We start from the raw sequence: 11,234 nt of genomic DNA, 5'->3' as shown, positions 1-11,234 counted from the left end.
CCCTGGACTAAGTAACTGGAAGGGCACACAGAATTATATGTTCAGGTGTCTTATTTAGGAGGAAGTGATATATGAGGCTGGTGGACAGGGCCGTCATCGGGGGGGGGGGGGGGGGGGGTACAGGCAGTACACCTGTAAGGGGCCCGGATGTCAACCCCCCCTTTTTTTTTATTATTGACTTTTTTTAAGGGGCTCGGAGGTTCCCAGGGCCCCGGATGGCAACCCCCCTTTTATTTTATTTTTTTATAAAAGAGATTTTTTTTATTTTTATTAAAGGACCCAGAGGTCCCCAGGGGCCCGGATGGTAACCCCCTTTTTTTTAATAACCTTTTTTTAAAAATGTTTCCATTTTTTTTTTATTAAAGGGCCCAGAGGTCCCCAAGGCCCCAGATGGCTACCCCCCTTTTATTTTATTTTTTATAAAAAAAGATTTTATTTTATTTTTTTACATTTTTTTTTTATTTATTAAAGGACCCAGAGGTCCCCAGGGGCCCGGATGCCAACCCCCCCCCTTTTTTCGTTATAACCTTTTTTTTTTATTAAAGGGCCCAGGGGCCCCGGAGGTCCCCAGGGCCCCCGGATGGCAACCCCCCTTTTCTTTATTTTATTATAAAAAAAATGTTTTTATATATATATATATATATATTTTGTTTTTACTTAAAGGGCCCAGAGGTCCCCAGGGCCCTGGATGGCAACCCCCCTTTTATTTATTTTTTTATAAAAAAATTTTTTTTTGTTTTTGTTTTTATTAAAGGACCCAGAGGTCCGCAGGGGCCCGGATGGCAACCCCCCCCCCCTTTTTTATAGCCTTTTTTTTTTTTTTCTTTTATATATATATTTTTTTTTATTAAAGGGCCCAGGGGCCTGGGAGGTCCCCAGATGGCTACCCCCTTTTTTTGTTTATATATATATTTTTTTGTAAGGGGCCCTTGGGTCCCCAGGGCGACCCCCCCTTTTTTTTTGTTCGTCAGCACTCAAAGCCCCCCGACCTCAATTCGCTGCACCCCCCGCTTCTCAACTCAAACCCCCTTTGCGCTTCTCAATTAGTGGCAGCCCCCCTGCTTCTCAATTTGAGGCGGTAGCACCCCCCTACCCGTTTCTCTGCTCCAGGGGGCCCATGCTTGAAGCTGTGTAAGGGGCCCCATAATTCCTGATGGCGGCCCTGCTGGTGGATGGCGTTTAACCACTTCCGGACCGCCGCATGTACATTTACGTCGGCAGAATGGCACGGACAGACACATCCACGTACCTGCCTAGACGTGGGTCCGACCGGGACCTCCCCCGGTACTTGCGGCGGTCCCCGTGGCTTCAGGAGCGATCCGGGACGACGGCGCGGCTATTCGTTTCTAGCCGCCCCCTCGCGATCGCTCCCCGGAGCTGAAGCACTGGGAGAGCCGTATGTAAACACAGCTTCCCCGTGCTTCACTGTGGCGGCTGCATCGATCGTGTGATCCCTTTTATAGGGAGACTCGATCGATGACGTCATTCCTACAGCCACACCCCCCTACAGTTGTAAACACACACTAGGTGAACCCTAAGGCCCCTTTCACATTGGGACGTTTTTCATGCGGTACAGCGCTAAAAATAGCGCTGCTATACCGCATGAAAAATCATGCCCTGTACTCTTCAATGTGAAACCCCGAAGGCTTTCACACTGAAGCGGCGCGCTAGCAGGAGCGCTCCAAAAGTCCTGCTAGCCGCTTCTTTACCGCGGTATAGGAGCGGTGTGTTCACCGCTCCTATACCGCGCCTTCCCATTGAAATCAATGGGAAAGCTCGGTAATACCGCTGCAATACCGCGGTAATACCGCCGCAACGCGGGCAGTATTAACCCTTTTTCGGCCGCTAGCGGGGGTTAAAACCTCACCGCTAGCGGCCGAATATCGCGGTAAAAACGATGGTATAGCCGCGCTACAAATAGCGCGGCTATACCGTCACCGCGGCTGACGCTTCAGTGTAAAGCCAGCCTTACTCCTACAGCGCCCCCTGTGGTTAACTCCCAAACTGCAACTGTCATTTTCACAATAAACAATGCAATTTAAATGCATTTTTTGCTGTGAAAATGACAATGGTCCCAAAAATGTGTCAAAATTGTCCGAAGTGTCCGCCATAATGTCGCAGTCACGAAAAAAATCGCTGATCGCCGCCATTAGTAGTAAAAAAAAAAAAAAACTATCCCCTATTTTGTAAACGCTATAAATTTTGCGCAAACCAATCGATAAACGCTTATTGTGATTTTTTTTACCAAAAATATGTAGAAGAATACGTATCGGCCTAAACTGAGGAAAAATAAAGTTTATATATGTTTTTGGGGGATTTTTATTATAGTAAAAAATATTGCATTTTTTTCAAAATTGTCGCTCTATTTTTGTTTATAGCGCAAAAAATAAAAACCGAAGAGGTGATCAAATACCACCAAAAGAAAGCTCTATTTGTGGGGGAAAAAGGACGCCAATTTTGTTTGGGAGCCACGTCGCACGACCGCGCAATTGTCTGTTAAAGCGACGCAGTGCCGAAACGTAAAAAAAAACCGTGGGTCATTTAGCAGCATATTGGTCCGGTCCTTAAGTGGTTAAAAAATCTTTTTTTTAAATTTCAATATTCCCGTAGCTACGAAGTCACACCTCATTCATATAACAAGGTCTTATGAGAACTCAGTGACCTCGTTCTTCTGATGTGCACTCCATGGAAACTCAATGCGATAAATAATACGCTCCTATGTGGGGTGCAAGGGCAGGGCGCACACAATATAATGCTCTTCTTTTATTTTTTTCACAGACTTTAGAATATTGAAAGAAGGCTCACAATTTAAAAAAATATATAAAAAAAAGGACAAGTTAACCACTTGCCCTCCGGAAGATTTATCCCCCTTCATTACCGGGCCATTGTTTGCGATACAGCACTGCGTTACCACTTAAGGACCGCCTAACGCCGGTATACGTCGGCAGAATGGCACGGCTGGGCACAGGCATGTACCTGTACGTGATTGTTAAATGCCCACCTGCAGGCGCGCGGTCGCGGGACCCGGTCCGAAGTTCCGTGACCGCGGGACCCGATCGCCGCCGGAGTCCCGCAATCGGTCACACGAACTGAAGAACGGGGAGAGCTGTGTGTCAACAAACCTTCCCCGTTCTTCTCTGTGGCGCTGTCATTGATCGTCTGTTCCCTGATATAGGTAAAGGCGATGAATGACGTCACACGTCCAGCCCCGCCCCCCTACAGTTGGAAACACATATGAGGTCACACTTAACCCCTTCAGCGCACCCTAGTGGTTAACTCCCAAACTGCAATTGTCATTTTCGCAGTAATCAGTGCATTTTTATAGCACTTTTCGCTGTGAAAATGACAATGGTCCCAAAAATGTGTCAAAATTGTCCGAAGTGTCCGCCATAATGTCGCAGTCACGGAAAAAAAAACGCTGATCGCCGCCATTAGTAGTAAAAAAAAAAAAAGATTAATAAAAATGCAATAAAACTATCCCCTATTTTGTAAACGCTATAAATTTTGCGCAAACCAACCGATAAACGCTTATTGCGATTTTTTGTTTACCAAAAATATGTAGAAGAATACGTATCGGCCTAAACTGAGGAAAAAAAATGTTTTTTATATATTTTTGGGGGAAATTTATTATAGCAAAAAGTAAAAAATATGATTTTTTTTCAAAATTGTCGCTTTATTTTTGTTTATGGCGCAAAAAATAAAAACCGCAAAGGTGATCAAATACCACCAAAAGAAAGCTCTACTTGTGGGGAAAAAAAGGACGCCAATTTTGTTTGGAAGCCACGTCGCACGACCGCGCAATTGTCAGTTAAAGCGACGCAGTGCCGAATCGCTAAAAGGGGCAAGGTCCTTAACCTGCATATTGATCCGGGTCTTAAGTGGCGGGGATCGGCGGACATCATGATGCGGCAGGCGTTGCGCAGCGGCGGGGACATCAAGTAGGAATTGCTGGACATCGGGCTGCGGGGTACATTGGGCAGCGGCAGGGACATTGGGCAGCGGCAAAGATCGGCAGACTTTAGGCTGCAGGGGACATCGGGCAGCGGCGGGGATCGGCAGACATCAGGCTGCAGGGGACTTTGGGCAGCGGCGAATATTTATTCGCTGTTGCAACACACCAGGGTGGGCGCCGGAGGCAATGCTCTGCGACCCATGCCCACCCTATTTTGAAGCCTATTAGAGCCTCTGGCTCTAATCAGGTACTTCAGAAAAACACCCCTGCCATAGGAATTCATGCGCCCCGTGCCCTGAAAGGAGCCAGGTGCATGGCTAGGGAGGACGGCAACATTGCTTGTACTATGGGGAAGAGATGGACCCTAGTCCATGCTTTGCAGGAACACAGGATCCTTGCCTTCCTTACTGACAGAACGACGATCTGCCCCGTTTACATAGATCGCCGTTCAGCCTCTGTTTCCCGAATGATCGGCGGGTGCCGGTGGACATTCAGTCCACAGTTCCCCCTAGTGATCAGCTCCCACTGTTTACAATCACAGCAAGAGCGAGCCGGCGGCCGAGGCGCGCATTCGCGCCTCAGTACCCAGAAGAGGCGGATCCCGTATGGCGCCCTGTAAAGCAGTAAAACTTAATTGGGGGCGGGACTTAAGTGGTTAAAACATTTTATTTTTTTAAATTTCAATATTCCCGTAGCTGCGAAGTCCCGCCCTCATTCATATAACAAGGTCTTATGATGATGAGAACTCAGTGACCTCGTTCTTCTGATGTGAACTCCATGGAAACTCAATGCGCTAAATAATGAGCCATTGTGGGCGGGCCGCTCGCTACACACAATATAAAGGGTTTTTTGTTTTTTTTCACAGTCTTTAGAATATTTAAAGAAGGACTTACAATTAAAATAAATTTAAAAAGACGCTAATTAAAGTCAAACTTTCCACTTTGGAGAGGTTTTCTTTTTTTTGCCATTGATTTGCCATTTACAGGGGCCCCTCTCAGAGGTTGGAGGGTCAGTATTTGTACAGGGGCCCCTCTCAGAGGTTGGGGGGGTCAGTATTTGTACAGGGGCCCCTCTCAGAGGTTGGGGGTCAGTATTTGTACAGGGGCCCCTCTCAGAGGATGGGGGGGGGGTAGTATTTGTACAGGGGCCCCTTTTAGAGGTTGGGGGTCAGTATTTGTACAGGGGCCCCTCACAGAGGTTGGGGGGGGGGTCAGTATTTGTACAGGGGCCCCTCACAGAGGTTGGGCTGTCAGTATTTGTACAGGGGTCCCTCTCAGAGGATGGGGGCTCAGTATTTGTACAGGGGCCCCTCACAGAGGTTGGGGGGGTCAGTATTTGTACAGGGGCCCCTCACAGAGGTTGGGCTGTCAGTATTTGTACAGGGGTCCCTCTCAGAGGTTGGGGGACAGTATTTGTACAGGGGCCCCTCTCAGAGGTTGGGAGTCAGTATTTGTACAGGGGTCCCTCTCAGAGGTTGGGAGTCAGTATTTGTACAGGGGCCCCTCTCAGAGGATGAGGGGTCAGTATTTGTACAGGGGCCCTTCTCAGAGGTTGGGGGGTCAGTATTTGTACAAGGGCCCCTCTCAGAGGATGAGGGGGTCAGTATTTGTACAGGGGCCCCCCTCAGAGATTGGGGGGTCAGTATTTGTACAGGGGCCCCCTCAGAGATTGGGGGGTCAGTATTTGTACAGGGGCCCCCCTCAAAGATTGGGGGGTCAGTATTTGTACAGGGGTCCCTCTCAGAGGTTGGAGGGTGAGTATTTGTACAGGGGTCCCTCTCAGAGGTTGGGGGGTCGGTATTTGTACAGGGGCCCCTCTCAGAGGATGGGGGTCAGTATTTGTACAGGGGCCCCTCTCAGAGATTGGGGGGTCAGTATTTGTACAGGGGTCCCTCTCAGAGGTTGGAGGGTGAGTATTTGTACAGGGGTCCCTCTCAGAGGTTGGGGGGGTCGGTATTTGTACAGGGGCCCCTCTCAGAGGATGGGGGTCAGTATTTGTACAGGGGCCCCTCTCAGAGGATGGGGGTATTTGTACAGGGGTCCCTCTCAGAGGTTGGGGGTCAGTATTTGTACATGGGCCCCCCTCAGAGATTGGGGGGTCAGTATTTGTACAGGGGCCCCTCTCAGAGGTTGGGGGGTCAGTATTTGTACAGGGCCCCCTTTCAGAGGATGGGGGTATTTGTACAGGGGCCCCTCTCAGAGGTTGGGAGTCAGTATTTGTACAGGGGTCCCTCTCAGAGGTTAGGGGGTCAGTATTTGTACAGGGGCCCCTCTCAGAGGTTGGGAGTCAGTACTTGTACAGGGGCCCCTCTCAGAGGTTGGGAGTCAGTATTTGTACAGGGGCCCCTCTCAGAGGTTGGGGGTCAGTACTTGTACAGGGGCCCCTCTCAGAGGATGGGGGGTCAGTATTTGTACAGGGGCCCCTCTCAGAGGTTGGGGGGGTCAGTATTTGTACAGGGGCCCCTCTCAGAGGTTGGGGGGGTCAGTATTTGTACAGGGGCCCCTCTCAGAGGTTGAGAGTCAGTATTTGTACAGGGGCCCCTCTCAGAGGATGGGGGGGGGGTAGTATTTGTACAGGGGCCCCTCTCAGAGGTTGGGGGTCAGTATTTGTACAGGGGCCCCTCTCAGAGGATGGGGGGGGGGGGGTAGTATTTGTACAGGGGCCCCTCTCAGAGGTTGGGGGGGGTCAGTATTTGTACAGGGGCCCCTCTCTGATGTTGGAGGGTCAGTATTTGTACAGGGGCCCCTCTCAGATGTTGGGGGGTCAGTATTTGTACAGGGGCCCCTCTCAGAGGATGGGGGCTCAGTATTTGTACAGGGGCCCCTCTTAGAGGTTGGGGGGTCAGTATTTGTACAGGGGCCCCTTTCAGAGGTTGGGGGGTCAGTATTTGTACATGGGCCCCTCTCAGAGGATGGGGGCTCAGTATTTGTACAGGGGTCCCTCTCAGAGGTTGGGGGGGTCAGTATTAGTACAGGGGCCCCTCTCAGAGGTTGGGGGGGTCAGTATTTGTACAGGGGCCCCTCTCAGAGGATGAGGGGTCAGTATTTGTACAGGGGCCCCTCTCAGAGGATGGGGGCTCAGTATTTGTACAGGGCCCCCTCTTAGAGGTTGGGGGGGTCAGTATTTGTACAGGGGCCCCTCTCGGAGGTTGGGGGGTCAGTATTTGTACAGGGGCCCCTCTCAGAGGATGGGGGCTCAGTATTTGTACAGGGCCACCTCTTAGAGGTTGGGGGGTCAGTATTTGTACAGGGGCCCCTCTCTGAGGTTGGGGGGTCAGTATTTGTACAGGGGCCCCTCTCAGAGGTTGGGGGGGGTCAGTATTTGTACAGGGGCCCCTCTCAGAGGTTGGGGGGTCAGTATTTGTACAGGGGCCCCTCTCAGAGAATGGGGGGGTCAGTATTTGTACAGGGGTCCCTCTCAGAGGATGGGGGTCAGTATTTGTACAGGGGCCCCTCTCAGAGGATGGGGGGGGTTAGTATTTGTACAGGGGCCCCTCTCGGAGAATGGGGGGTCAGTTTTTGTACAGGGCCCCTCTCAGAGGATGGGGGGGAGTCAGTATTTGTACAGGGGCCCCTCTCAGAGGTTGGGGGGGTCAGTATTTGTACAGGGGCCCCTCTCAGAGGTTGGGGGGTCAGTATTTGTACAGGGGCCCCTCTCAGAGGTTGGAAGTAAGTATTTGTACAGGGGCCCCTCTCAGAGGATGGGGGTCAGTATTTGTACAGGGGCCCCTCTCAGAGTTTGGGGGTCAGTATTTGTACAGGGGCCCCTCTTAGAGGTTGGGGGCTCAGTATTTGTACAGGGGCCCCTCTCAGAGGTTGGGGGGGTCAGTATTTGTACAGGGGCCCCTCTTAGAGGTTGGGGGGGTCAGTATTTGTACAGGGGCCCCTCTCAGAGGATGGGGGCTCAGTATTTGTACAGGGGCCCCTCTCAGAGGTTGGGGGGGGGGGTCAGTATTTGTACAGGGGCCCCTCTTAGAGGATGGGGGCTCAGTATTTGTACAGGGGCCCCTCTTAGAGGTTGAGGGGGGTCAGTATTTGTACAGGGGCCCCTCTTAGAAAATGGGGGGGTCAGTATTGTACAGGGGCCCCTCACAGAGGTTGGGGGTCAGTATTTGTACAGGGGCCCCTCTTAGAGGATGGGGGGCAGTATTTGTACAGGGGCCCCTCTTAGAGGATGGGGGGTCAGTATTTGTACAGGGGCCCCTCTTAGAGGTTGGGGGGGTCAGTATTTGTACAGGGGCCCCTCTTAGAGGATGGGGGCTCAGTATTTGTACAGGGGCCCCTCTTAGAGGTTGGGGGGGTCAGTATTTGTACAGGGGCCCCTCTTAGAGGATGGGGGGCTCAGTATTTGTACAGGGGCCCCTCTTAGAGGTGGGGGGGGGTCAGTATTTGTACAGGGGCCCCTCTTAGAGGATGGGGGGCTCAGTATTTGTACAGGGGCCCCTCTTAGAGGTTGGGGGGGGTCAGTATTTGTACAGGGGCCCCTCTTAGAGGATGGGGGGCTCAGTATTTGTACAGGGGCCCCTCTTAGAGGATGGGGGGCTCAGTATTTGTACAGGGGCCCCTCTTAGAGGTTGGGGGGGGTCAGTATTTGTACAGGGGCCCCTCTTAGAGGATGGGGGGCTCAGTATTTGTACAGGGGCCCCTCTTAGAGGTTGGGGGGATCAGTATTTGTACAGGGGCCCCTCTTAGAGGATGGGGGGCAGTATTTGTACAGGGGCCCCTCTCAGAGGATGGGGGCTCAGTATTTGTACAGGGGCCCCTCTTAGAGGTTGGGGGGGCAGTATTTGTACAGGGGCCCCTCTTAGAGGATGGGGGCTCAGTATTTGTACAGGGGCCCCTCTTAGAGGTTGGGGGGGGGGGGTCAGTATTTGTACAGGGGCCCCTCTTAGAGGTTGGGGGTCAGTATTTGTACAGGGGCCCCTCTTAGAGGTTGGGGGGGTCAGTATTTGTACAGGGGCCCCTCTTAGAGGTTGGGGGGGGGGTCAGTATTTGTACAGGGGCCCCTCTTAGAGGTTGGGGGTCAGTATTTGTACAGGGGCCCCTCTCAGAGGTTGGGGGAGTCAGTATTTGTACAGGGGCCCCTCTTAGAGGTTGGGGGGGGGGGTCAGTATTTGTACAGGGGCCCCTCTCAGAGGTTGGGGGGGTCAGTATTTGTACAGGGGCCCCTCTTAGAGGTTGGGGGTCAGTATTTGTACAGGGGCCCCTCTCAGAGATTGGGGGGGTCAGTATTTGTACAGGGGCCCCTCTTAGAGGATGGGGGCTCAGTATTTGTACAGGGGTTCCTCTTAGAGGTTGGGGGGTCAGTATTTGTACAGGGGCCCCTCTCAGAGGTTGGGGGGTCAGTATTTGTACAAGGGCCCCTCTCAGAGGATGGGGGGGTCAGTATTTGTACAGGGGCCCCTCTTAGAGGTTGGGGGGTCAGTATTTGTACAGGGGACCCTCTCAGAGGTTGGGGGTCAGTATTTGTACAGGGGCCCCTCTCAGAGGATGGGGGTCAGTATTTGTACAGGGGCCCCTCTCAGAGGTTGGGGGGGGTTAGTATTTGTACAGGGGTCCCTCTCAGAGGTTGGGGGGTCAGTATTTGTACAGGGGCCCCTCTTAGAGGTTGGGGGGTCAGTATTTGTACAGGGGCCCCTCTTAGAGGTTGGGGGGGTCAGTATTTATACAGGGGCCCCTCTCAGAGGTTGGGGGGTCAGTATTTGTACAGGGGCCCCTCTCAGAGGTTGGGGGTCAGTATTTGTACAGGGGCCCCTCTTAGAGGATGGGGGGTCAGTATTTGTACAGGGGCCCCTCTCAGAGGTTGGGGGGTCAGTATTTGTACAGGGCCCCTCTCAGAGGTTGGGGGGGTCAGTATTTGTACAGGGGTCCCTCTCAGAGGATGGGGGAGGTCAGTATTTGTACAGGGGCCCCTCTTAGAGGTTGGGGGGGTCAGTATTTGTACAGGGGCCCCTCTTAGAGGTTGGGGGGTCAGTATTTGTACAGGGTCCCTCTCAGATGTTAGGGGGGGTCAGTATTTGTACAGGGGCCCCTCTTAGAGGATGGGGGTCAGTATTTGTACAGGGGCCCCTCTCAGAGGATGGGGGGGGTCAGTATTTGTACAGGGGACCCTCTCAGAGGTTGGGGGGGTCAGTATTTGTACAGGGGCCCCTCTCAGAGTTTAGGGGGGTCAGTATTTGCACAGAGGCCCCTCTCAGAGGTTGGGGGGGTCAGTATTTGTACAGGGGCCCCTCTCAGAGGTTGTGGGGGTCAGTATTTGTACAGGGGCCCCTCTCAGAGGTTGGGGGGTCAGTATTTGTACAGGGGCCCCTCTCAGAGGATGGGGGTCAGTATTTGTACAGGGGCCCCTCTCAGAGGTTGGGGGGGGTTAGTATTTGTACAGGGGTCCCTCTCAGAGGTTGGGGGGGGGTCAGTATTTGTACAGGGGCCCCTCTTAGAGGTTGGGGGGGGTCAGTATTTGTACAGGGGCCCCTCTTAGAGGTTGGGGGGTCAGTATTTATACAGGGGCCCCTCTCAGAGGTTGGGGGGTCAGTATTTGTACAGGGGACCCTCTCAGAGGTTGGGGGTCAGTATTTGTACAGGTGCCCCTCTCAGAGGTTGGGGGGGTCAGTATTTGTACAGGGGTCCCTCTCAGAGGTTGGGAGTCAGTATTTGTACAGGGGTCCCTCTCAGAGGTTGGGGGGTCAGTATTTGTACTGGGGTCCCTCTTAGAGGATGGGGGGTCAGTATTTGTACAGGGGTCCCTTTTAGAGGTTGGGGGTCAGTATTTGTACAGGGGCCCCTCTCAGAGGTTGGGGGGTCAGTATTTGTACAGGGGTCCCTCTCAGAGGTTGGGGGTCAGTATTTGTACAGGGGCCCCTCTTAGAGGTTGGGGGGTCAGTATTTGTACAGGGGCCCCTCTCAGAGGTTGGGGGGTCAGTATTTGTACAGGGGCCCCTCTCAGAGGTTGGGGGGTCAGTATTTGTACAGGGGCCCCTCTCAGAGGTTGGGGGGTCAGTATTTGTACAGGGTCCCCTCTCAGAGGTTGGGGGGTCAGTATTTGTACAGGGGCCCCTCTCAGAGGTTGGGGGGGGTCAGTATTTGTACAGGGGCCCCTCTTAGAGGTTGGGGGGTCAGTATTTGTACAGGGGCCCCTCTCAGAGGATGGGGGCTCAGTATTTGTACAGGGCCCCCTCTTAGAGGATGGGGGGGGTCAGTATTTGTACAGGGGCCCCTCTCAGAGGTTGGGGGCTCAGTATTTGTACAGGGGCCCCTCTCAGAGGTTGGGGGCTCAGTATTTGTAC

The sequence above is a fragment of the Rana temporaria genome, chromosome 9, assembly GCF_905171775.1.
Source record: "Rana temporaria chromosome 9, aRanTem1.1, whole genome shotgun sequence".
NCBI lineage: Eukaryota > Metazoa > Chordata > Amphibia > Anura > Ranidae > Rana > Rana temporaria.
This window is presented reverse-complemented; position numbering follows the sequence as displayed.